General features: G+C 42.2%; 1 protein-coding gene across 1 annotated transcript in view; it reads right to left on the bottom strand.

Moving 5' to 3' along the window:
* Nucleotides 1-19,561, bottom strand: part of THSD4 (thrombospondin type 1 domain containing 4) — a 621,627-nt gene extending 602,066 nt beyond the window's left edge. Inside the window, exon 1 of the mRNA XM_073303716.1 lies at nt 19,293-19,561. The gene's annotated coding sequence lies outside the window, so the exon portion shown is untranslated. The remainder of the gene's footprint in view (nt 1-19,292) is intronic.
* Nucleotides 19,562-21,636: the final 2,075 nt, after the last annotated feature.

The raw sequence follows: 21,636 nt of genomic DNA, 5'->3' as shown, positions 1-21,636 counted from the left end.
AACCTGTGATTTAGGGAATCCCTTTTTGTGCATGCAGCTGATGTACACATACACAGCATGAGTAGCAGTGCATCCCAACATGTGCGCACATTAGCTATTTGTAGGACTAAAAATGGGTGTACATTCACATCTGAGACTGTAGGCAACTTCATATGCAAAACTGAGTGTGCAAGGTCAGTGGCTAGGGCTGAACATCTGACCATTATATTTGTCAGCAGTATTCTTTGGGGCCACCTAGACACTGATCCTCAACCAAATCATGGCATGGATCAAAACCTCCTCATGGTGAAGTCATAAATGAAGCACTGATTGATACCTGGAATTAATCACTGAAAATTGAGAGTTTGGTCTCTCTCAAAGCCTAGGGAGTTTTCAGCTAGATTTCTGACAGTATTGTTGGAGTCCATTCCTGCTCAGTTTCTATTATCCATCATATTTCCTACTAACCTCCTTCTGTCTCTCCCCTTCTCCCCAGTTTCCAGAATCCACTTTGTCTTCCAACTACAGTAGTTCAGGGGGGCTGATTTGCTCATCCCTAGATGATTTCAGTGAGAATTACCCATATCCCACAGTAGGAGAACTGGGCCCCAGAAGCGGTCTTTGAGAGAGAATTTATTATAAGGAAAGTTTCTAATTCCTATATTGGCTTTCATAGGAAACTTCACTCCTGATCACCTAAGCCTGACACCCTGCTGTGGGCCTTATCCCTTACACCTAACCAGAACTTACCCCTTACTGATCTGCTTTATTATTACAACAGAGATCTCTCATTCCAGGGTCTTTCCTCCACAACCCCACAGATTAGTGTAATTAGGCCTGGCTGAATTCATTTTTATGTTTTTATAATTTCATCAGATATCAATGTTAAAAATAAAAGAATCATTAAAATTATCTTTTTAAATGTTCAGAGTAGTGGGAAATTATTGGTGGGGGGGTCAGATAATTATTTAAAGACAGCAGACTTTAAGATTTAAAGCATCAGTTGCCAAGCTGTAAAATGAAGATGCCCTCACTGAAGTCCTGCTGCCGCTAGTTTGGAGACCCCACTGGAGTGCAGACTCACGGTCTGAAGCACTCAAATACATACTGTGACACTCTGTATCTTGGGGAAACACCCTGCACCCCCATGTTCATCCTTTTACTATGCCTGTGTGGTATCCAATGCAAAGTTTGTCATGTCGGGTGTCTTCAGAAGGTTCATGATGCACTGAGCATTGTTGTTATAATAATGTTATAGTTTGTAATTTCATGTGTATAGTTATGAGGCTGAAAATGTGTCCTCATGGCTTAAAACAAGCCCAGGCAAAACTCTCCTGGAACAGAGGGGCAGTTCACACCTCATTAGGGCAGGTATGGGACAAACCCAGCCCAGCCTCACAGGAACAAAGGACACTGGCCTAGGCAGCAACAAAGGATCTGGTGGACTCTCCAGTGAGTCACCCCCCCCTTCCCTTTGTCAGTCAGGGACTACGATGAGGTTATGCTCACCTGACTCTGAAGGGGGGGGCAAAGCCAAGAGGGAAGAAAGAACATGATAAAAGGGAGAGACTTTTGCCATGGTCTTCCACTCTCTTCCACCTACATCTACAGACAGCACCACATGACTGAAGTGCTGATCAAAAGGGAGAGCCTGGCTGAAGGTCAACCAGCCTGTCTGTGGTGAGAAGCATTTAAGTTTGTAAGGGCACTGAAAGTGTTAAGATCAGCTTAGAATGTGTTTTGCTTTTATTTCATTTGACCAAATCTGACTTGTTATGCTTTAACTTATAATCACTTAAAATCTATCTTTTGTCATTAATAAATGTGTTTGTTTATTCTACCAGAAGCAGTACATTTGTTTTGAAGTGTGCCAGAGACTCCCCTGGGATAGCAAGCCTGGTACACATCAATTTCTTTCTAAAATTGACAAACTCATATAAGCTTGTAGTGTCCAACTGGACACTGCAAGACGGAGGTGTGATAAATGAAGGGCGGGGGGAGCTCCCTTTTATGGACACCCAGCCAGCCAGTTAGGTATAAAATCCCTCTTAGTAGCTGTTCTCTACTTGCTTTACCTGTAAAGGGTTAAAAAGTCCACAAATAAAAGAAAAGGAGTGGGCACCTGACCAAAAGAGCCAATGGGAAGGCTAGAACTTTTTAAAATTGGGAAAACCTTCCCTTTGTCTGTTCTGTTGTTGTTCTCCAGAGAGAGGGGACAGAGCGGAGAGAGCGGACAGAGCAGAGACAGGGCTGGGACTATGCTGTAAAAAACTTTTTGTCACATATGGAAATCATCCAATAATACCTAAAACCTACACATAAATCAGAAAATGTCTAGAAAGAAATGATTAGGTTTATTTCTGTTTATTTCTTTTTGGCTTGTGGACTCTTCTGTGCTAACCCCAAATGCTTTTTGTTTTGCTTGTAACCTTTAAGCTGGACCTCAAGAAGGTTATTCTTGATGTTTAATTGCTGTAAGGTGGGATTTTTAAAATCTAGCAAAAGCCTAAGTTCCAGATGTATTTTCTTTCTTTTCGTTTTTAATAAAATTTACCTTTTTAAAGAACAGGATTGGATTTTTGGAGTTCTCAGAGGTGTACCCATATGTTGTTTAATTAGCTGGAGGCAACAGCTAATTTCTTTTGTTTTCTTTCTCAGCTCTTTCCCAGAGGAGAAGGTGTGAAAAGGCTGGAGGGTACTGCACAGGAAGGAATTCCCAAGTGCATCTTCCTAGGTCCAAGGGCTTTTGCATTTGGGTGGTGGCAGCACCTACCCATTCAAGGACAGAGAGAAGTTGTAACCTTGGGAGTTTAATACAAGCTTGGAGTGGCCAGTATTAATTTTTAGAATCCTGGTGGGCCCCCACCTTCTGCGCTCAAAGTGCCAGATGAGGCATTAGCCTTGACAGAAGGTTCCAAGGGTTGTGTATGGGACCAGAGATATTGGCTAGTGTCATTAGGTTGCACACAGGGGCAGCTCTACCAATTTTGCAGACCCAAATAGTTGCCGCCGAATTGATGCTGCCCCAACAGCGGTGGAGCTGCCGCCAAATTGCCGCCACAGGACATGGACAGCCGCCTCATTCTGAATGCTGCCCCAAGCACCTGCTTGGACAGCTGGAGCCGGCCCTGGTTGCACAATCCAAGGAGCAGCTTACGTGCTAGAGGCTATGCAGGAACAACCCGGGAGTGGGGGTTCTCACAGCAGAGCAGGGTAAGGCTGGCTCTTAGGGTCGAGGATTGGAGTGACCTGGTAGATCACTGGTCCAGATAACACCAGGGGAATGTCACACATACCCCTTCTCCAGAAGATGGAAACACCAGGCTGTGGAGTGATCGGGGTGAATGACACAGACTAGGATGAAGGCAGATGGATTTTACTTTGATTTCTCCCCCATTTTTGTAAGTGGAGAAAGTCCCTATGCATCCCAATGGCAGAAACATTGCTGTTCTTAACACAAAGCATTGCTTTGCTGTGCTGGTTCTAGTTGGAGCAGTTCTACAACCACAGCTTCAAACTGTTTCTAAAGCTTACCAATGCCTTTCCCTGCACTCATTTGGTGCTGTGAGATGCAAACAAAGCAAGATACAGCCTCCTAGAACTATAAAGATCTTCCAGCCTTCATACTAGCTTAATCTGGGCCTCCCCTAGAATATGGGTTTACCAACAACAATTGATAGTGTCTGTTCCTCTCATGAGGTGGATGCTAGTTCTCAGAGGAGCTAGGCTAAACTACCAAATGCGTATTTGGGATGAGAACCAAGGTCCTACCAGCCTCTCTTAAAAATTGAGCCATCTTATTAGAAAAACCTAACTAATTAACTGGCGGCATGTATGCCTGGAAATTCAAGTACAACATATGTCAGCACTACCGTCAGCTAATTTTCAGGAGCACTGACACCAGATATAGCCAGTCAAAAGATATAGACATTTTTTCTCTTTTTACAGAGGAAATGTATCAGGAGATTTAGTTCTTCAGCCACCCCCCCTTAATGAGAGCTTCTGTCTGGCAGGAGGCAAGCTGTTTTTTAACCAAACTGTATGTACTAGTTCAGACTGCCCAAGCTGCCTTGCTTATACTTCCAAGGGCCCAATCATCAGTTCTCACAATGCTTGGAGAAAGGCAGCAGCAGTAGTAGTAAGCAGAAGCCAAGGAGGTTCAGGGGACTGGGGAAGGGAGTCATGTGTCTGTAGTTTAAGTTTTTGAATGCTGCCAGGTTGGCGGTGACCGCTAGCTATTATTTGCAAAAAGAAAAGGAGGACTTGTGGCACCTTAGAGACTAACCAATTTATTAGAGCATAAGCTTTCGTGAGCTACAGCTCACTTCTTCAGATGTGAGCTGTAGCTCACGAAAGCTTATGCTCTAATAAATTGGTTAGTCTCTAAGGTGCCACAAGTCCTCCTTTTCTTTTTGCGAATACAGACTAACACGGCTGTTACTCTGAAACCAGCTATTATTTGGTGACTGGTGGCCTATGTGAAGTGTTTTAGTTCCTAGGAGGTGTCCATGTCATGTAGCCACTAAAACTGGCCCCCCACTGATGACTGTCTCAGAGAAACCCAGGAGAAATCTGGCATGAAGAATGAGGAGCCCTCTCATCCCTAAACCAGGGCTGGTGCAAACTGATAAGGCAGTGTAAGGAGCTACTCCTGCTCTATGGAAAAACAGAAGAATGTCCAGTGATGTTAAAATCCTGCCTTTTTCAGCCGGGATTTTCAAAGGAAGAAATTAAATGGGAGTTGGATGCTCAATTCCATGGGGTGCCAATGAAACAGTAACTAAAGATTCCCACTTTTCTACAGGAAAGTCCTATAAAATTAAACAGAAATTAACCCAATAGAGATTTCTAGGTATCACATAGGGTTCTATAGAAATTGCTATGAAAACCTGTAGGGCCCAATTCTAAGTCACTTAAACTGTTGGAACTTCATAAGCTTCAGAAGAATTCTCTCCAGTTTACACTGGTGCAAATGGGATAAGAATCAGGCCTATAGAAAGAATTATTTGTGAAATTCTCTTACAAAATTCTGTGAGTTGGATTAACATTTGAAAGAGAGGTTGCCATTCCCTATACAATTTACTAGAGCTTAGACAAAAGGGTCATTTATTAAACAAGGAAAATAAAAATTCCTCCTCAGTACAGTTACAATCAAGACAATTCAGCATTGGATTATTTGCATATCTATGTATAGACAAAGAAAATATGTTTACAGATGGATAGCACTGGCCAAATAAATATCTTGCTCCAATATGCTGAGATTGCCAGAGCAGTGCACAGAGGTTCTGTAGTCTGCGGCACAGTACAATGAGCGCCCCATTGTGACTCAATGGAGTGCTGCATTACAGAACACTGGTTTCCTGTACTTTCTCTAATGGAAGTTAATATGGGCACATATCCCAAAATAACTCATTAAATCCTTTTCAACACAAGTTTTCAGTGACAAATGTTTTAACACACATTTCAGTCCTGCCATAAGTGGTGAAGGGAGGAGGAGTGGAATTAACAGCTAATACCTATTGATGTACATTTTGCACTAATCAGTGTCCAGAAACTGTGACCGGGGTTCAAGTGGTAAATATTAAATAAAGGGAGCTCGTCTCCCCTTCAGTCCTCTCCCTGAAGTTAAGAAACTCAAATGCTTTATTTTGGCAGCAAGAACCAATTTCCCCCCACACCCATCCCATCTAAAACCAAACTAGCACTGCTCAGACACTGTTGTAACTCAACTGCCATTAAAAGGACAAATTGTGGCTTTAAGCCACAGTTCTGTATGGGGGGAGGGGTCAAGCAGAGGTCCACTACCTCAGTAGGAGTGCCCACAGATACTGTGCCCAATGCAGGCACAGCACCATCAGACAAGCAGGGGTGCTTCAGCAAGAATAGATCCTGCTACACCCTTTGTAGAGCAGCATGAGAGAGCATCCTGGAATAGCAAAAAGCCTCTGTGCAGGAGTGAAAGTAGAAGCTTCTTGTGCACCCAACCGGGGTAGACTTTAGATACCACTAAAGAGATGATAAATAGCACATGAAATCTATGTTAACTTCAGGTAACCTAATACTGCAATACTATGGTAGTCAGATAAATCTTAAGTATGTCAATTCTGATTGAAATGCAGCTGCAAGTCTGCTCCTAAAGGAATTCAAATTACTGTGCCTAGTAATGAGTGATGTGTGTTGCTTTTCATTTTAAAAAAAGTCAGTATAAAGATAAGGAACAAACTCTGGATTGTGGACAGCATAGCAGCCAGTGGCAGTTTATGCACATTTCCTGGCAAATTTCAGAGCTTGGGAGTGGCATTTTAAAACAGACTAGTTAAATTGCTTAAGTTAATTAGTTAATGAAGTAGTTTAACAACAAGTCACTATGCTTGATGAGTTTCCAACTTCTTCCTCTTTAAAGTTGTCTGATCAGACTCCCCGCATACTGCAACAAAATTACAACAAAAACATTTTGAAGATTTATTACTTTCTTTTATGTTCCTACATAATGATAATGGATCTCTAATTAGAGGGCTGAAGAGCACTGTGAAACCAAATAGTTTATTACAAAATTGTTAGAAGTATCAGAAGAGCAACGTGAAGTGCTAAATGGATCTCAGAGCCACCCTGCATGAGTGACAAAAAGTCTACTGAATGCTTGTGATGCCAAATTGCATGTGCATCTGCAGGTTGACATGCCAACAAATAATGTGAGTACAATCAAGAATACCTATTAGAAGACTGCTCCATAGAGTTTTATTTACTTTGGTAGCATCTGCCCCATAACGAGCCTCAGGAAAACACTCCCAACATGACAAAGTAGACCCTGAATATCTTTATCCATGGAAATACCAAGTCCGGCAGGCCTGACCTCACCTAGTCTTACAAAAAATGTTTCTCCTCTGAATCAACAGGAAAATATTTAGGAAATCAAGATAGCAGCAGCATGTGTCAGAACTACTTTGCTGACCCTCTATCACCCAGAGGGGGGCTCAAACAGAGAGGGGCTATTTAATCCTCAAGAAACCTATATTTGCACCTCTGCCCCTCAGTGTTAAAATGAGCAAGTTGAAACAGAAAGAGAAAAGAAAGGTTAAATTCCCTGGCTGCACTAAATAACAAGGATGGCAGAACAAGATAGCATGCTCATTACTGGCTAAGAAAGAGAAAGGAAGAGATAGTATGGTATTTAAGACAGCCTGGGATATATTTAAGGCACAGAATTTGCACATGTGCAAAGAGAGGGCCAAATTGTGTTCTCAGTTACAACAACATAACCCTGGAGTGATATCTGTGGACTTTTTCAGTGCATAGTTCTCATTCTGGTGCAGGCTTGAAACAGAAGATCTGCTCCTGGTACCATTCATCCCTGGCTTATATCTGCCTTCTGACCTTTACAACCAAGATGTGATCTCATCAGATGTGAAGGCTCACACTGTTTATTGCTATCCTATTAAAGTCTGGGGAAAGATTTAGACACACAAAAGGCTCTACATTATGAGTAGCGGTGTAGGCTACTGCACTGTGGATGATTTAGAAATGTTGGTTTACTTTCAGGATTTATTGTATCTTAAAAAGGAGAGGTGAGGGGTCCAAGTTGATTTTTGTGTTTGACCCAAACTTGCAGGAGTGTAAGGTTTTTTTTTTTAAGATCTGAAATTTGCCACTCCTTTCTTTTAAAAAAGAGAGATAAAGCGTATCATCCATGGCAGACACATTATATATATATAGCGCAATTTGTTTCTTTTCAGTGGCCTATGGTGTCTCAATTTGGACACCTACCATGTTGAGGCACCCGGTATCAAAGTTGAAAATTTTGGAGGTACTTTTCCTGCCACCTCACTTACTGAAGCTCATTTATAGAGTTTGTTGATAACTGTGCATATCCATTTAAGAAAAATTAGGGGAAAGCAGGTCATAATACCAGTGACACAGGAGCTTCCATTTCAACCCATGCAAGAGCAGTTTGGGAAAGGGATATGTGAAAGCAGAAATGTGAAGCACTACCAGAACCAGCAGAACCTATGTGCTTAAGGAAGCTTAGTTTGTGGATCAACGACCCTCTCAACCAAAATGGCTCTTTGATCTACTGCGTCAATACAGGTGCTGCACATGCACAGTAATCTTACATACTAAAACCATCTTCGTGAAATTTCCATTAGGAGAAACAAAAGCTACTGAACATTTATTGTAAATCCGGGTTTCTGAGAAGAGTCTTTTGAAAGCAAGTTTTCGTTTTAAACTATTAGTCACAGGTAAATGTTCAAAAGAAGTTGAACCAATCTCAGACCCTGAGTGCAGAAGTAGCATCATACAACTTTCTAAGATTTTTTCATACCCCAATCATTCAAAACTGCCAGCTGGATTTTTTTCAAATTATATTAAAAAAAAAACAGACTCAAACTGTGCTCCTATGCAGAGCCTGCTATGCTAAGCATCAGCCAACAGCAGATCTGAGCAGACAGCATATAAACTCTGTAATGATGATGGTTAGAGACAATTAGCTAGAGCAGCCTTGTCAGAACTACTGTAATAAATCAAGGCCTGAGCCTGCAACATTCTAAACCTCCCCTGAATGGTGCTGAGTGCTCCCAACCCCCTGACCCCAACGAGAGTGCTCAGCACCTCACTGGATTGGACCCCTAACCTGTAGGCTAGCAGAGTATAATAAAAATCTAACTTTTGCTGAATAACATGGATTAACAATTAAAAGCAATAACAGTAAAGTTAAGGAGTAAAGGAAATTGCATTTTAATGGTCAGGTATCACTACAAGATCAATACTGACATTCATCCTGAACGCCCCCAGCTACCAGGTCTAGAAAAAATGCACAGTATTTCTTTGGCTGCCAAACCTGAACAGTACTAGCGACCTATGAGTTAATAGTTAATTTCCTTTTTTCTTTTAAGTCATAATCCCCTTAGTGCTCTAGTTGAATGTTTAAATTCCACGTACAGACCCAATGGGGTCACAGCAAGCAGGTTTACCCACTGTTCCACATTCATTTATCCAGTGCATTATTCCATGGCATTAGAGATGTATTAGATACAGTTTTCACTGCTGCCAGATTCAATAATTGAGTCCATCCTTAGGATATCCTGACTTTTGGGCAGCTTATGGAGTGTCATTTTACTATAATTACTTGGAGTGGGACTGGACACCTGGTTTCTCTTAGGCAGATTAAAGATGTTAAGAAAAAAAAAAATCAAACTGTATATCTTATAGACAAAACAATGCCTAAATAAAAATACAAATGACGTATATGACCACCACCTTGGCAACTTCAAAAAAATAGAAGTAACACAATAGGCGTTGCCATGAGAAAGAACTGGAAATCAGAAAGTTTCAGAGTTATCTTCAAGTAAATTCTCACTGGTTTTAGTAAAAAAAAATTAATTACATATTTAGAGCCAGATTCTGCCACTAAGATAATTAATGGGACTGCTCAACAAGGTAGCTACTTCTCAGCACAAGTAAAATCTGGTCCTTAGCAAGCTTCAATTCACAAAGGGCTAGATTGCAATACTCCTATTCATGCTAAATTGCACCTTACTCTGTGAATATCCAACCTCCAGGGGACTGCTCAGGTAATAATTTAGCATAAATTGAACATCAGCCATTGATGGGAGAGACAACAGTCACTATGCGAGATACTGTAACAGGTGCTCATATGGATTTTAAAGGATTTTTAAGACAATTTTAGAAGATAATTTTTAAATGACACCACAGAATTGCTGACCTCACACTATGCTATACATTTTTAATAGAGTCTTAGTTAACTATTTAGCTATTGTAGATCCAATCCTGAAATCCTTATGCTTGTGAGTGATCTGGAGCTCACACTAGTCCAAATGCAGTCAATGAGAGTGTTGCCTGAATAAGAATAGTAGGATTCGGTGCCAAGATATTAGGGTACCTAGCTGAAGTTTTCCTGTAAGAGAGAACACTACCATAGCCCTGCATCTGAATGGATACAGCAGAGTGAGAGGTGATGTCAGCTGGCATGCTGAAGGGAGTGCATGAGTGTTCATCAACCAGTAGTCATCACTAAGAAAAGCATTTTAAAATGACTACATTGACCCCTTCACTTCCCAAACCTCTGGCAGTGGGAGCCAGGAATACATGCATCTAGGTCAGTGGCACACTGGAGGATAGTGAGCTACCATGCCACTTGTATCTCCCTAAAGCTCTTTTCTCTTCATCAAGGTACCATTCACTCAGATTTCCCTGCTGAGCTTTGTTCTTTGTCCTCTGCTGTTAAAGTGATCCCCAAATGGGGGTTCCAGTAAGGGAGAGGTCAGCAAGCACAGAAGTTTAATCATTCAGTATTATACGTACCATCAAATTTAAGAGCAGCCATGTCTTATTAACAGCAGTGTTTTTAGAAGTCCAGGAATCATGTGAAGAACTGAACAAAATCAGAAAGTGAACTAAACAAAGAGGCAGTAGAAAACCCAGCACCTTACAAAATAGTATTATACTGTCCAGTTACAGACCCATGGATTATATGGAGTTACACACGATTAACATCTTTATTAAAAAGGGAGCGGGGGGAGGAGGCGGATCTCAGAAGGCAGCAATTCCTTTCTACTCTTATTGCAGGGCAAAATTCACCTCTATGAAGAGGACAAGCGTAAAGCTTGTTCCCCAGTTAAGCCTCTGGCATCTCACTGCTATATTCCTTCAGAACATGAAATGAAGGATAAAATGGTAATAAGCTTTGGGCTGGCTCTCTGTACAGGGATGAATTTCTCCCAGCATTGCCAACTCTCGAGAGTTTATCACAAGTCTCACAATATTTAGAGATTTTCTGGAAGAGCCATCTCCTGGAGCCCTGGATGACATGACATGACCAGCCCAGCTTTCATTACAACAGTAAGTTTCTAATCCTCTTAGCTTCAGAGAAAAGTTTGATCAACAAGAACCCTAAGAGCTCACAGAAACTATAAAGCAAAATGTATTGTTTAAAATCTCATGATTTATAAGCCAATCTCAATATTTTAGGGGCCTAACATGACTTTTTATGCATTGTGTTGGCAGTACTGCACAATAATAAATTGGTAGTGACGGAATAGCAGAGCAGGGCCCCAGAAGTGCCTACATGGCGACATCTGTCATCTCACTAGAAACCTTTATTTCGAGAGTTTTAAGACTTGGCCGTTTCTCCAAACAAATCACATAGAGACTTGCTTTCTGTCTCACTAGCACACATACATTTCTCTCTATAAATAAGTGTAAATAGAACAAACATTAGTTTGCTCCTTAAGACTAGCACATAAGATGCAGGGGCATTACACAGTTGTGGCAAACAAGGGATTAACACCTCTCCCATTGCACAGATAGTCCCTTGTGCTGGGGTAACAAGAGGGTTGAATACCTTTGAGTCAGGAAAACTCCAAACCCAAGTCTCTTTAGACAGGGTTCATCTCCAAGGTGGGGAGTTTGTCCATTTACTTTCTGATCATATTAACTTTTTTTTTTAATTGTTTTCATGCTGTAAATACTAGAGGGAGCTCCAGAGATTTATGCCACCGGAGAATCCAGCCCTATGCTGGAGGAGGAGATGACCTTCTGTATGCATCTCTTTGTTCTATCAAATCATTCCACCAGTTTGTATCACGCGATCACAAAGTGTGCTTTTAATCTGGCTCAGACAGTTACTCTTCCAGCAAAACAGAAGTGCCCCATGCACTAGCAGAAAGAGGACACAAGTGTAATTACTGCCTTTCATGCCTGGGTAAGGACTCCCACAGGTTGACAATCTGTAGAGGACTGTGTTTGAAGGTCTGATACACCATGTAGAAAACCCTTCATTTTCAGTTTCTATTTTGTTTAAGAAGTTTCCCATGAATTTATAAGTGTTTATAACAAAAAAAAAAATTTAAATGTAGAAAATCAGCAAAAAAATAACTTCAGTTTTAGGGGGTTAATATTGGGGGACAGGAAGACAGAAAAAAGCAACAAATAGAGAAAAGCAGAAGTATTGAAAGTAAAAGCAATTTAATGCTGTGGAGTGCACATTAACAGAACGTACACATATGCACACACATGTGTATCTTCCACTATGTTGCCTTACTTTAACAGACAGCCTTGCATTTATATTTACACTAATTTATTAACAACATAAATACATCTACCTAATGTACTGACTTTTCTCATATGAGTATTTTCATATATGAGTGGTCATATATATTTTCATATATGAGTGGTTCAAATTTGCGTGAAAATTGGTAAAGACCGAACAATGACTTTTGTAAAACCTGGGGATTTTTAAGTTAAAAACAAATCTGTAAAAAACAAAAATGAATGCCACAAATCAAGTACTGTTCCTTTTCACTGTTCCTGTTTCCTTTCCTACATCATGCATTTAGGGCTTGATCCAAAAGCCATTCAAGTCAATGGGAGCTTTTCCATTGACTTCAATGGGCTTTGGATCAGGCCCTTACAGAAAATAGATTGTTTTCTCAGTATCTGTGGGAGCCACTAAGAATTTACAGAAGTAATTTTTTTAAACCTGGCTTGCCACATAATGAGTATGGAATCTTCCTGTTAACAGAATATCCAAAATAAATACGGGAATGGGATGCCAAAAGGTAGCAACACAGAACCACCAGGAACATGTCAAATAGCCAAAAAGGAAGTGCTAAAGCTGCAATTTTAGAAAAAGACATTAATAAATCCAAAGGACACACACTGTATCACGTGATTTCTTTATACATTAAAAGAATTTGTATTATAGTTTTGATGCCTAATATACTTCTCATGTGAATACATTAAAGCACTAGTGGGTAAATATTAATATCCCTCTGGAGTATTAATTAATATTTGGAATATTAATATCCTATATATATATATATATATATAGGGGAACAGAGAAAGAGGCTAGATGACTTGATCAAGGTCACAGAGCAAATCAGTGACAGTGTTGAAAGGTAGAAGCCCAGCTCCTGACAGCCAATCTGAGCATCTAGCCAATATTGCCTTTTTATTTACAATGATCATTTAAACCCAGTTTGCACTGCACCATTTCAAGTACAATGCTTGCCATTAAGAAGTCAAACACGTGTCAGCAGTTACCACTACTTGGCATCTCCAGCTGCCACTATGTGGTAGAGGTTGGCAAGTGTTGATGGTTTAATGGCAATCACTGCCAAGATTATAAATACTGACCAAAGCTCCAAGAATGCCACAATTCTGCAGCTGTAGAAGCCAATGTAGAAGTGGGCACCTTTCCAGCTCTAAATTCACAGGGCCCCAAAACAAAATCCTCTTTTCTGCCTGACAGCTTTGGAGCCCAATGCTGGGCAGAGGGAGTGCAACAGCAAGTGCATAAACCACTGGATTGCCAATGTCATTCAAAATTGGAAGAGGAACTGTGATGGTTCTCAGGGGACCCAGGACTGCACGTTACCTTGTTGCCCTTTGTCTCTAGCTAGAGGGAGTACTGCCTTTGATAGCTGGGTGTCAGCTCCCTAACACAGCCAGCCTTTCAGCTACTCAAGCACTGTCATCCAGGCTATGCCAGTCCTGTCTTTGCCTTGCAGGTTAACAAGAGGTGCACCTCAATCCCCTTGAATCATAACATTCCCCTGTGATCTCCAGCTCAGCACAGAAATCCCAGATCCTCTGCTCACAAAGGAGACATGTACTCCAGTTTAACCTTAAATCAGTGCCCCTGTAGAACACACAGCACTTAACGCGTACTCATAACAAAATATAAGAAAGTTTATTTAAGAATAGAGGTTCCACTAGAAACAAGAGCAACTAATAGAAACAGATGGTAACACTACAAAACAAAAATCATAAAACATAAACTAGGGCCTACACTTATTTCCTATCTAAGAAAGTAGGTTTCCCTTCCACCCCCAAAGTTCAGTCTGTCAGAGAGCTGGCTGGCCTCCCAGGAACCAGGACTCTGGCTTGGGGAGAGGAGAAATTTGGGCAAGAAGATCAGGATAGAGATTCCCTCCTACCAATCCTTTCCTTGCATGGCCTAATGAGACACCCCTCCTCAGTGACAAAAGCCCGGATGCTACCTCCAAGAGAAGCATGCTGGACTTCCAGAAGCAAGTGCGGTGTGCTACAGATTGCCTCGGGTTGCTTCTACTCCAAACTGCAATTTCTAGGGCAGCTGCAGAGATATTCCCATGACCTCTTTTCTCAGAGCTGCAGGTTCGTATCTAATGCAAAAGTAATCCCTTTTGCACTGCCACAGAGGCTGCAGTTTGCCCCAGCAATATAGGGGGTAATCAGGGGCTTGCAGCAGCATTAAGATCCTGACAGTCACCAAAAGTGGGGACCCTAACATTAAAACACCCAAAGCATGGACAGAGAGACTGTCTCAGTAAAGGAAAAGTGAATTAACATCAGAATATAGTAGTAAGGGTTGTATCCTGTTACATCAAATTTATCAAGTACCTTTCATTTAGGCAATAATCATAATTCACAGAGGAAGATTCTTGAATATAAGACGTACAAGTTATTACAGCAGAAGCAGCTATGGTTATGGTTGCAGCAACATTTACAGTCCAAGACCAGTCCTTTCTCTGGGATTCAAAACTTCCTGCAACTTTTGCCTTCCCATACTCCTTCCCACCTCCAAAATGAAGATCTTTGCAAAGTGGGATAACAGGTCAGCCACTCTGAAGCCGCAGGAGTGTGAAAAAGTACATTCTCCCCATTTAGAAGTGTTTGAAACTCCCCCATCCACCATTTAAAGGTTCCTCTCCTGAATGTTGCCCTTTGCCATGGAAATAGCCTTTATTGATGAAAAACACTTTTTAGGGTTAGAGGAAACTGATTTAGATTGAACAGAGGGAGGAATCAGCAAAACCACACTGTGCACATACATCATACTTGTCACGAGGAGCTCCAGAAAGGTTACAATGCACATGCACCTGTGGCTGATTTAGCTGTGCAGTGAAGAGCATAGTGAGAGCATGCAGAAGCTGAGGCAAGACTCCATAGGACTGCAGGTGCATTTTATAAGCTGTCCCCCTTAGAGGCTCAATCTCTGTGGCCCTTGCAAGGTGTGAAGGGGTTTAAGAAGGCTGGTGTGTGATTGTAAGGTAAGCAAGAGACTAACTCATGCCCTGCAGTAAGGATCAGCCCTGGTGCAAAGATGATTGAAATTAATGTAGTTCTTTCTATTCCCTTCAATGGGCCTTGGATTGGAATGTAGGGTGGGACAGGTTATTCCAGTGCTGTGTAGGCAAGTATTTCCAGCTTGTGGAATTAATACTTGCTATTGCCAGGTATCGCAAGCCAGATGAGCTTTGGAGTCCTAGAGACTGAAGTTCCTGTTTACCTTTGTTTTAATCTCCTCTCTTTTTTGAGAAAAAACAAACCAAGGAAGTTCTATTAGACAACTAGGTTAAGGGAATGATCAGATTACTTGGGTAAGGATGCAACAAAAAAACAAAAAACCCAGGAAATGCCAAAGCAAAGGTTGCACAAAGCAGTATGCAGTAGGATACAGGGCCAGAGCCTTAAGCAGTATTAAAAAACACCACCACCCACACATTGGTGTAAATGAGCAAACTGAGCCACCCAGATTTACACCAATTGAGGATATAGCCAATGGGCCTTAATTACATAATATTTCTCAAAATAATACCATACAATTGTTCTACAACCTCATGACAGATACATACAGGATGAGCAGATGCCCTGATTTTATAGGGACAGTCCCGATACTTGAGGCTTTATCTTATATAGTCACCTATATCCTGCTCCCCCTTCCCAACACACTTACTAGGGTGACCAGATAGCAAGTGTCATTTTCTAGCATCATGTACTATCCCGACTGCCAGAGAAACAGTCCAGAGAAGTCATTCAGATGAGAAGTACACAATAAACCACTTGTACACAACATCCAACAGGCTAACTATATAGCCTAGAGTAATCAGCTGGCATATATAGGCCACTAAATTCACAGCCAAATTAACCTCATAGTTAACTGACTCATCCACTCACTTGCACTTATGGCAGGCTGTGCTGCCATTTGAAAAGAAAATTGTTCAGACACATAACATATGAAAAGCCTTGCGCTCTCACAGGTAAGTGCTCAAGCTTGTTAAGATATAATGGAACTTTACGAGGACTACAGGAGTGAAGTACAAAAGAATGAAAATTTACAAAATGTTACATATACACCTAATGTGACAGAAAAAATACTGACAGAGACAAGATACTGATTAGATGGAACACTGGTCTCAGCCAACATGATAATTATCTTCCTGTGAGAACAGCATCTTCTCTATTTGCCAAAATTGATGGGTTTACATAATTAAAGCCTATGATGATAGTGCAGAGGCCATTGTTAAAGTTGTGCATGCACACTTGACTTTTAAGCACTTACCTACCCAAACTTAATGTTCTCTTAGGGCCTGATCCAAAACCCTGGGGAGTCTTGAGTTCAGTGGACTTTGCATCAGGCCCTTAATGCAGGGGACATTTGGTGGAATTTTCATTTAAATGCAGAGCCTAATCCCAAACACCATTGCCACAGTTTTACACTCGCACAGCTCCACTGGGATCAAAGGGCCTACAATAGCAAAAAAGCAGTGTAACGAAGTGGAGGATTGGGCCCAAAATGATGACCGCAGATAAACTGTTATTTTCAACATCTCCAGAGTTACTCTCTTGCGCCCCTGCCAAGTCTTCCAAAGGGTTCGAATCTCTTTTTTTATTGCAGCTTTTGGTTTTAATTGAGAGAAGGTTTAAAAAAGACAGTTATCCATGTTCTCAAAAGCAAATGTTTTATACTCTCATCATAAAACACATCACTGCACACCAGTAACCCTAATTAATTTTCTGCAACTAAATCAACTGTTGTGAGCAAACCTGTTGTATGAAGCAGGAAAAGAGAGAAAAACTGTATAATACATAGCTAGTGCAAACACTATTTAGCGTTTTGATTCCAATGGAACTACTCCAGATTTAAGTCAGTGTAAATAAGAGCAGGATTTGATCTATTCCTAAAAGCTAACTAGCAAGAATCAGGGGCCAGATTAAGGCATTAGGTTCTCAGGTAAGTGTGCTGGGTATTCTGACCATACTTATGTTTAAGGCACCTATAAGATACCTCAAAAGCCAGAGCAGCTTGTCTAGTCTTTCTAGCCTTCGGACACTTGTTATTTGAAGGATATCTGTTTTTTCACTGAAGACACTCGCTCTCAGAGCATAGTTAGAGAATCAGGATATCAACTCTATTGTTACAACAGAATATTCTGAAATTTTCACAAGCCCCTCCCCCCCAAAAGAGTTGAGCATTACAAAAGTCTGGAGAATGTCACCATTTTCTTTAATTTTGAATCCTTGATGATGTCTAAATGACCTGTAATCATATCCATCACCAGACCTTGTGCCAGGGAGAAGTCCAGGTTGGCAGAAACATTTACCGTAGGACTGATGGACCAGTTAGGTGAGTCAGAGTGCACTGATGGTACCATGGTCAGCAGTAAACTCGGCAAGGCACTGGTCTCTTCCAGTGCATTCCCTTATCACAGAACACAAGGCAGGGACAAGAGCAGGGTGCATACAAGACTGGTGAGATGTCAGAAGATAATAAGCACTGACTTCTCTCATCCACAGAATTGTGTAATTGTGCTATGCTTGAGACACTAGCAAAATTAGTGATACTATTCTTCAATCCAAAGAACAAAGTCTTATCACTAGAGGGATGCATAGAAAACAATGATGATTTCTACTATTGCTGTTGGGAATTCATATCACCACAGTGACTACTTAATTCTGCCATGTCAGACTTGAAATTTCTTTAGAGTAAAGGAAAAACTTACATTTTTAGCAAAGGACATTTATTTATTCAAGGGCTTTTTATAAAAAAGTGTCCTGGAGAAAAGGAGTACGGCAATACCATTTGTGAAACACTAATCCCAGTGGTAACAGTGAGCCAGATTCTACAATGCAGCCAGTTTGCTCCATGTTGCTGGCATAATCTGGTCCTAAGGGGAGTTTACCAGCCTAGGGAAGATCACCCAGGGAGTGTGATTTAGAGATGATTTAGAGATGGTGATTTAGAGATGGACTCTTACACCTCTCCTCCTTCCTGCTAAATACTTGTCTCCCACAAGTATATTCATTATTTTAATTTATACATGTCAATTATAGGAAAAGTGATATTTTGAGATGTTTCTACACTACCCCAATCCTGCACTGAATTTTCAGCCTCAAGGAGCCACTACAGCTCCATGTAAATTGGAGCAACCCATAGGGTGTTCTAGCACAATTTCCAGGGACCAGCCTGGCACAGCGCAGCATCAGGGGAGTGCAATAGGGAGCTGCAAGACACCCACCCACCCTTCCCAATTTGCACACTGCATCAAACTGGACCCCTGGATATGGCCCAACATGTCTATTACCAAACTGAAGAGATTAGGGTCTTCATCCTCCATAAAAATAACTAACTTTTTTCCCTTAAGCTCTTGTACAAACCCTCTGGAATGAGCTCTTGGGTTATCTGGATGGGACAAGTTCCAAAACAAGAAGAGGCTCCCTCTTCCTTACATACGCTATGATTACAACCACCCCCTGTTAGTCAGTGCGAAGGAAAAAGCAGCTCTGAAATGGTTCCTTATGGGAAAAGAATCAAGTAACAATAAAAGAAGGGCCAGAAATCCCCCAGATGAGATCAGAAATGTGCCAGGAGAGAATGCCTTCAAAGCTACAGTCCTCATGATCTGAGATTAACTAACCTATAGCGCAGGATCACATTAGCAGCCCAGGAGTACTTGTGGCACCTTAGAGACTAACAAATTTACTAAAGCAAATACATTTATTATGCTCTAATAAATTGGTTAGTCTCTAAGGTGCCACAAGTACTCGTGTTCTTTTTGCGGATACAGACGAACACGGCTGCTACTCTGAAACCTGTCAATTAGCAGCCCAGGACTCTGTACCATCCACTGGGGGGGCCTCAAGGGGGCCTGAGGTGCAGATGCAGGTTGGGAGACAGGGGTGCTGAATAGTCACTTACGCCCTGTGGGACCCAGCTGGCCAATTCCCCCTCGGAACTGTGACTATACAACGTGTCCCACCGTGGCAAACTCCAGCCTCAGCACGTGCGGCTCTCCGCAGCCCTTCAAACCACCCCCAGAGAGACACGTTCCGCATCTTCCCCAGAGGGAAATGACACCCCGGCTAAAGCACCCTCTAAAGCCCCTCTCAGTCCAAAAGCACCAGGTCACTCTCCGATCCAAGTGAGCTGCCTCTCTCCTTCCCGATTCCCCCGCTGGAGTAGGGGGATGCCTGCAGGCCGGCTGGGGAGCGGGGCAGGGCTGGAGACCTGCTGGAGCAAGCGGAGCGTTTACCTTGTCAGTGTCAGCGGCAGCGGCAGCTCACGTCCAGTCCCCCCACGGTGAGGATCCCTCTGTGCTGCTGATGCAAAGCCTGATGCCCAGGCAGCCTCAGCCCATGGAGAGCAGCGGGGAGCCCCGAAGGAATGCCCGGCGCACAGCCCGGCAGCGGCTGCTGCAAACCCCTGCGGGATCCGAGGCAGGTTCCCAGGCTGCGGGGAAAGCGCCCCACTCGCGGGCGCCCCTCCGCGCTCCCTTTTCCCTCCTGCCTGAACGGGCAGAGAAACACGCCGTCAACAGCAGCGGCGGACGAGCTGCTGTCCCTGCTGCCACCTGGCGGCTCTGCTGCAGAACCGCATCTCCCGCTCGGCTCACAGCGCTTCCCTCCGCACCTCGACACAGGCCGACACTGCTTAGCTAACAACCCTGGACATTGAAGAAACTGCGAGTCAGAGCCAGGCGCGCCTCGTTGTCATCTCCCTCTCCCCCCTACGCGTTGATGCAGTGGACCTGACCCTCGCCTTGCACGGGTAGTGCCACCCTCCTGGGCCGGGGTGATTTAAAACACTGCTAGGTTTTTAGCTCTGCTAGCAAGGGGCCGTGGAAGGGTGAATCCCAGGCTCCTAGTAGCTTTGCTATGTACAGAAGTGGGAGCAAAGAGCGAAAACGACAATAGTCTGAGTAGTAAGGGACTTGCTGAGACTCCTGAGAGCCGCATGCCTGGGCCAGCCCCTCACAGAGGAAATACTAGGCTAGATGGACCAGAGATCTGACCCTGTATGGCAATTCCTCTGTTCTCCCCTGGCTTAGCAAGGGGAATGCTCAGCCAGGATTACAATAAAAGATTCCATTCACAAACACAGGCCTAGTTAAAAATTCTTTATTCACCCCCCTGAGCAATGCAAGTTTCAGCACAGCAAAGTGGCAGTGTAGACAGTACTACAGCTCTGGTAGCTGGGCTCCCAGCACTTTAATGTCAACTGTGTAGACACACCCAGGTAACTAGCACCAATCCTACTTTTAAAGTGAAAAGGATTGATAACACCACACCCAACACCTGCCAACCAACGCTGAGAGATTACAGAGAACAGTGATCAGGCTAGAGTCCTCTAGCACTTCAAAAGGCTAGAGGAGGCAGAGTAACTCACATGTATGCTCTTACACAATTAATTTATTGCAAGGAGAATAGGTGCTGTGTGCCAAGACAGTAATGCCCTCAGCAGCTCTCTTCCACGGGAGGGAGTGCTGGAATACTTGTCTCCTTGAAATATAGTCATCATTTAAGTTTATAAATGGCAATTATGTTCCCTGCTACAGTCTTACAAAGTGCCAAAGGGTTTTTTGTGTGTGGCTATCTCATTTACAGACCATTTTCTGTCCTGAGACACTTTGAGAAAAAAGTCCCTATTAGAATTGAGTGAATTATTTCCGACAAATAACTTATTCAAGTATTTTAGCCCCTTTTTCTGATCATAAACAGTCATAGATTTCTTTGATTTATTCATTATTAGAACCTTTTAAGTTTTTCTTGATTTATAGATTGGTCATTAAATGTCACTGCAAGTTTGCACTAATAAATATTTATAATAAGAGTTGTGTTACCTGGTTTTAGGATTGATCTGGTAAACCACAGCCTATGGTTTGTTTCCTGGATGGATGAGTGTGGAAGTACTTCTACCATGAATACTCACTAAAGAAAGGTTAACTTTTTATTTCTGCCAATATTTACACAGGGGACTCTGAAATTTGATGCTGTCAACATTCATGCTAGTAAAAGTGTGATGCTCTGACGTCTGTGGAAAGTGGAACACAAAATGAGTACAAATGCAGGAAGAGATTGGTTTGAACTTCAAGTCCACGTACAATGGATTTTAAGTATTTGCCTGCCTCTCCACACCATATTAAATATACTGGAACCTAAATTATAATCTAGCTACAGTCCCTCCAGGTACTACTACGAAGAATCTTTCTTTATGATGAAATGTCCCATAATGAGATCTCAGTTTCATAACAAGATATCCACAGGGAAAGACTCATTGCAACATAGGAAGTTAATCACTATTATTCTGGTGCTAGGTGGATCCATTTTGTTCCTTGCACTTAGACCAAAGTAAAACAAAAATTTTACAAAAATTTTGGGGTGGATGGTGTAGCATTTGTATTATAGTAGCACTGTCCCAACAGGGCCGATAAGTTGCCCACTGTGCTGTGTAAACACACACACCACACGAAGAAAGGACTGTCCCAACCCCAAAAGCAGTGCAAAAATGACACAAGCAGATACAAAGAGAAGGAGCACAAAGTAACGAGAGAGATTTATGATAGGGATAATAAGCAGCTATCACAGCACAGTCCAGGC

Source organism: Lepidochelys kempii, chromosome 10 (genome assembly GCF_965140285.1).
Source record: "Lepidochelys kempii isolate rLepKem1 chromosome 10, rLepKem1.hap1, whole genome shotgun sequence".
In the NCBI taxonomy this organism is placed as follows: domain Eukaryota; kingdom Metazoa; phylum Chordata; order Testudines; family Cheloniidae; genus Lepidochelys; species Lepidochelys kempii.
Note: the sequence above shows the minus strand (reverse complement) of the source record. Positions and strands in the feature narration are given on the sequence as shown.